Source organism: Elephantulus edwardii, unplaced genomic scaffold, assembly GCF_000299155.1.
Source record: "Elephantulus edwardii isolate Elephantulus edwardi_28Jun2011 unplaced genomic scaffold, EleEdw1.0 scaffold00013, whole genome shotgun sequence".
Taxonomy (NCBI): Eukaryota; Metazoa; Chordata; class Mammalia; order Macroscelidea; family Macroscelididae; genus Elephantulus; species Elephantulus edwardii.
The window spans coordinates 8,684,114-8,690,680 of record NW_006399763.1 but is presented as its reverse complement, the minus strand read 5'-3'; positions in this window follow the sequence as shown (position 1 = coordinate 8,690,680).

Below are 6,567 nucleotides of genomic sequence, written 5' to 3'. Positions count from 1 at the left end.
TTTTTTGCCAATTCCTTCAGAGAAACTTGAACTTCCTCCTTCATCACCATAGGCTCTTTCTCATATGCTATTTCATTAAATTCTTCTGTGTCAGCCAATTCCTTCTGATACAGTGACTCTGTGTACTCCTTCCATCTTCTTTTGATACTTCCTAGATCATCTAACATTCTACCCAAACTATCTTTATGTATTACCACCCGTGGCTTGAATTTGTTTTTCAACTACTTCAGCTTAAGAAACACTGAACAAGTCCTGCCCTTTTGATTTTCTGACTCCAGCTCTCTGCACATTTCATTATAGTATCTTGCTTTGTTGTCCCGAGCTGCCTTTTGAAATTTTCTGTTCAAATCTTTGACATCTTTATTTCTTCCTTTAGCTTTGGCTTCTCAGCGCTCTAATGCAATACTGAGAGTCTCCTCTGACATCCATTTTGGTCTTTTCTTCTTCTTCAGCTTTTGTAATGGTCTTTTGCATTCGTCATGGACGATTTTCTTGATATCCTCCCAGAACCCATTTGGTCTACGCTCATTGGTGCTCAAGGCCTCAAACCTGTCCCTGAAATGGTTTTGACATTCGAGTGGGATAGATATAAGATCAAATTTTGGTTCCCGTGTACTTGATTCAATTTTCCGCAACTTCAGCTTGAACTTGCATATGAGTAGTTGGTGGTCTGTGCCACAATCAGCACCTGACCTGGTTTTCACTACTGATATTGAGCTTCTCCAGCAAGTCTTTCCACAGATCTAATCTATTTGATTCCTATGCATACCATCAGGTTAGATCCATGTGTAAAGCCTGCGTTTATGTTTCTTGTAAAAGGTAATTGCAATGAATAAATCGTTGAATGTGCAGAACTCTATCATTCTATCTCCAGCCTCATTTCTCTCACATGCCGGTGTTTTCCAGCTACTGATCCTTCTTCCCTGCTCCCAACTTTTGCATTCCAGTCGCTCATTATTGCAGGCCTTCAAAATTACAGGAGATTCCCACCAACTTTTGCAGTCAGAAATTGATCAAACATGTGTTCAAGATGCATTAATTATAATGGGCAACTGGAACGTATAAGTTTCATATTAGCTACTTTAATGAAAGAATAATGCTTGCTGTTTTTCTCTGTTGTAGCATGGCAGAAGCTCTTTTTATAATGTGATTTTTTTTATTATTCTACCAAGAAATGTATGTTCGACCATTTTTTGACTCAAACATGCAATTTCCTTGGTTGTTGTTGTTGCTGTTAAGTGCCACCGAGTTGTTTGCAATTCATAGCAACCCTATGTACAATAGCCCTGAAACATGCTCTATCCTGTGCCAACTTTAGTGTCTCTGAAACACCTACCCTTATTACCCTCGATCAACCAATCTCATCAATTGTCTTCCTCTCTTTCTGTGTCCTTCCACCCTCCCAAGCATGATGTCCCTCTCCAAGGACTGGTCCATCCTTGCAACATGCCTAAAATATGTCAGACAAAGCATCAGAATCCTTGCCTCCAGGTAACAGCCTGGTTTTCATCCTCTCTAAGACAAACCTGTTTGTTCTCTTGGCAGTCATGGTATATTCAATACTCTTCTCCAGCACCACAGCTCAAAGGCATCAATTCTTCTATTGCAAAGACTCTGGCCTGGATTGGGCACACCTTAGTCTCCAGACTGACATCGTTACTCTTTAGTACTCCAGAGAGGTTCTTGACAGCAGACTTTCCCAATACAATACATCTTTTGATATCCTGGCTGCTGGTACCAAGAGTGTTGATTGTGGAGCCAGGGAAACTAAAACTGTTAACAAACTCAAACTCTTTGCCATCTATCATAATGTTGCCAGTCAGCCAGTGGTGAGAATCTTTGTTTTCTTGTTGAGCTCCAATCCATTTTGAAGGCTGCAGTCCTTCACCTTCTGTAGCAAGTACTTATAGTCCACCTCAGTTCAAGCAAACAGAGTTGTGTCATCTGCATAACGCAGGTTGATGAATCTACATCCAATCCTGATGCCACATTCCTCCTCATAAATCCCAGTCTCCCAGATGATCTGTTCTGCATAGACTGATAAAGTATGGTGACAGGTTACATCGCTGGCATACAATCTTCCTGATTTTGAACCAGGCAGTGTCTCCTTGTCCTGTTCTGACCACTGCCTCCTGGTCCAAGTATAAGTTTTGCACAAGCACAATCAAATGTTCTTCTCAGAGTTAGACACAGTTCGTTGTGATCCACATGGTCAAATGCCTTTGCATAGCCAATGAAATACTGATAGACATTGCAGAATTTCCTTTGTAGAATAAAAAAAAAAATTAAAAAATAACCCTTGCACTACTACAATACAGAAAACCAGCAAGCATCCTTCTTTCATTTAAAATAGCTAGTGGGCAATTTATATCCACAGCACACACCATTCTTTAATTAATAGTTTGAAGGACCTACGGCATGGTGGGTGGTATAGTCCAAAGTAAGTTACACTGCTAAATCAAAGGTTATGCTATGCAAAAGCATTTGACTATATGGATCACAACAAATTGTGGCTAAACGAGGAGAATGAGAATCCCAGAACACTTGATCGTGCTTATGCGAAAACTATACTTGGACCAGATAGCAGTTCTCAGAACAGAGCGAGGAAACACTTCATGGTTCAAACTCAGGAAAGGAGTGTGTCAGGGATGTGTTCTGTGTCCATACATTTTCAATTTATATGCAGAACAGATCATTTGGAAGGCTGGGCTTTATGAGGAGGAATATGGCATCAGGAATTGAGGAAGATCAGCAACCTATATTACGCAGATGACACAATCTTGCTACTGAAACTGAGGAGGACTTGAAGTGATTGTCACAGAAAGTCCAGGACTGTAGTCTTCAATAAGGATTTAAGCTCAACGACTGACAGCACCATGATGAATGGAGAAGAGATTGAGGTTGTTAATAATTACAGTTTACTCAGCTCCGCAATCAACACTCTTGCAACCAGCAATCAGAAAATCAAAAGACAAATTGCATTAGAAAAATTTCTTGTGAGAGACCTCTCCAGAGTACTGAGAAGCAATAATGTCAGTCTAGAGGATAAGATGCGCCTGATCCGGGGCATCGTCTTGATAATTACTTGCTATGCATCAGAGAGTTGAACAATGACTAAGGATGATAGAAGAACAAGTGCTATTGAGCTGTGGTGCTAGAGAAGAGTCTTGAACACATCATGAGCCACCAAGAGGAGAGGGTGAAACCAAGTTTCTCCTTGGAAAATAGGATTTTGAAATTCCATCTCACATACTATGGGCAGATTGCTTGTAAGGACCATGTCTTGGAGAAGAACATCATACTTGGAAGGGTGAAGGGACAGCGCAGGAGAGAAAGACCCCCCCGATGAGGTGGATTGTCCAGTAACTGGGACAATGGGGATAAGTGTGTCAGTGTCAGTGAGATTGGCTCAGGACAGGGCAGGACTCAGAGCTATTATACACAGGGTTGCTAAGAACCACAGGCAACTTGATGGCACATAACAATAACATTCAAGGAAAAGCATTATGAAAATACAGAAGAACCAAGTAAGTGATTCTGGTATAACAGATGGACAGGTTATAAAAGGGACTGCATCCTAAAATAATACTTGACATTTCTCATATAAATAGAAATTGAAGTTTCTCAGAAACATTATAAAGCATTCCATTAAGTCTCTTATCAATAATCTGAATTGTAAAAAGTAACCTTAAATAATAAGTGCATACATTGATAAGTGACATTTAATTTTACATCTTGTTTCATATTTTTAAGGAAACTTTCCACGTTGCCGTGTGAATAAGTAGTCTACCTTTCATCTAAAAGGTAAGGGGCCTTGGGCACCAAGGTCAAAAGAGGCTACCCAGCAATTAATTCCTATGAATTCATGAATGCTTTGAAATTCCCCCACTTTTCAGTGGGTAGTGGTAATGTTTACTAATCATTAAAATAAAAACAATTAATGGGCAGATAAACTTGTCGCTGGTTGGAGAAAATGAACAATAGAGCAGAATGGAAAGCACCCTTGACATAATATGGAGCACAGCCAATGCCAAGAACCATGCAGGAGAGCATGTATCTTCAGTGACTTTGTCAATCAGTAGGGTTAAAAGGCCAATACGTATCAATAAAGGAAACATAAAACTCATTAGTCTTTGCTCTAATGACAGCCTTGATTAAGAGCATCACTAGCAGCACAGGGAACTCTTCACCCCTGAGCAATCTCAATGGATCAAATGCATAAATACCCCTGATAAGCAATTGCTTGCAAATTTGATAATCATTTTCTAGGCTTTGGAACTATCAAATATTACTTTTGTTGAAAAATTATCAAAGAGGCTCTCTAAAAACACGATCAAAGTTGTCTTTTCCTCTTGTGCAAGGCAGCTCAGCATGTTTTATCACAAAGAATGCCAGCCTAGAGGTAGATTTGGCTTTTTTCTTTCTTCCATGACTAATAAATTAGCTGGGTAGTACAAATTGTTAATGTGATCCCCTGTGAATCAAAAGATTGGAGATTCCAATTCACCCAGCAACACCTCAGAAAAAAGTCTTAGCAATCTATTTCCCCAAAGCCCAGCCATTTACACCTCTAGTAAGTACAGTTAAACTGTGAAACGCACAGAGTTGTCATAAGTCCTTATATAGTCACAAAAACTTCCCAACAAGGTGAATGAACAAACTTCTTCAAATGAAGTAGTATTTCTAAGTAGATTATTAAAATTGATAAGTTGATTCATGTACTATATAAGTTCATGACAAATTCTAAGATTCTGGTACTATAATTGGCTTCATTTAAACATCATTCCTAAATGTTGCTGATAAGTCTTCCTCCAATTCTGATGCCACATTCCTTACAAAGACCAGCATCCTAAATGATCTGTTCCACATACAGATTGAAAAGGTATGGAGTCAGGACACATCTCTGACAAACTCTTTCCTTATAATATTTCCTTGCTCTGTTCTGATGACTGAATTTTGGTCTAAGTATAGGTTTTACACAGAAACAATCAGATGTTCTGGGATTTCCATTATTCTCAAGGTTAGCCATATTTTGTTATGATCCACATAGTCAAATACCTTTTCACAGACATCCTTTCAGTACTCTCTGCTTTCAGCCAATATCTGTTTGACATTGGCAAAGATGTCCCTAGTGCCACGTCTTCTAAACCCGTCTGTACTTCTGGTAATTCTCTGTAGATGTACTGTTTCAGTCATTTTTGGATAATCTTCAGTAAGATTTTGCTTGCAGGTAATATTAGTGGTATTGTTCAATAGTTTTCACACTGCCAGATCAGCCTTTTTTGGAATGGGAATAAATATGGATCTCTTCTAGTTAGGTGGCCAGGTATCTTTTCTTCAGATTTCTTGGCACAACCTGGTGAGCACAGGCGGGGAAGCATCTATTTGTTGAGATATATCAATTGATATTCCATCAATTCCTGGGGCCTTGTTTTTGTTTTTGCTTTGTTTTTACATTTTATTGGAAAAAACATGTTGGGGATACAAGGAGGTGAGGGTTGGGAGCAAAAGGGTGAGGATGGGCAGGGATGAAAATTGCAGGAATGCAGTTGCAGAGCTGCACAATTCTGTTGGTGGGGGGAGCAGGTGAAGGAAATTAAAAGGATCCAGTGGGGACCAGATGATACAGAGGAATGGTAAGCATAGTCTAATGTTAATTAAACAAACTGTCTTATTTACTTTTCGTTTTCTCATTTGGGAAATGGGCAATGACTCTCTGACTTCTTCATGCTGAAAGGGGTGTTGATGTGAAGGGGAAAAGGAAACATGCTTTATCACCTTACTGGTGATCTTGTGCTAAAGCTGCTTGCCTTCTTGTTCTGTTAGAAGATATTATCCTGACATTACTTCCCTCTGGACTGCAAAGTGTTTTCCCAGGTGAGTCTAGTGGGGATGGCTGACTAAACCCTCAGGCTCCATCCTCCTTTGCTTCCTTAGTTGGCAGTTGTATTTCCTTTTTGTCTCTGGAACTGGGCTCAGGGTCAGGAGTAAAACTCAATGTTAAGGTTACCTGTAGGAAAGGGAGCAAACCTAGAGAGAACAAACTTGTGAATTACAATTAGAAGGGCTTTGGGGGTGCTACTTTTGGGTGTACTGGGGGAGAGGGTGGAGGAAAGTAGCCTAGATAAAATTCTCTGTATACTCTAGGCAGTTTTTTTCTACCCAGGGGTCAGATGGCACAACCTGAGGGCTGAGGAGCTCACCTTGAGGGCTGAAGATGGCTCACCCTGAGCCAAAGGCCATGACGGCTAGCCCCAAGCCTGGGGTCGAAGACGGCTCACACCGAGTCAAGGGCAGAAGATGGGGCCTTGTTTTTTACCAGTTCCTTTAGAGCAGCTTGAACTTCTTTCTTTATCATCATTGTCTCTTGGTCATGTACTATTTCATCAAATTCTTCTGTGTCAGCCAATTCTTTTTTATAAAGATATTCTGTGTACTCTTTCCATCTTCTTTTGATGCATCCTGGATCATTCAATATTCTGCTCATAGCATCTTTAAGTATTCCAATGCAAGGTTTGAATTTCTTCTTCAGTTCCTTCAGCTTAAGAAATGTCGAGCAAGTTAATC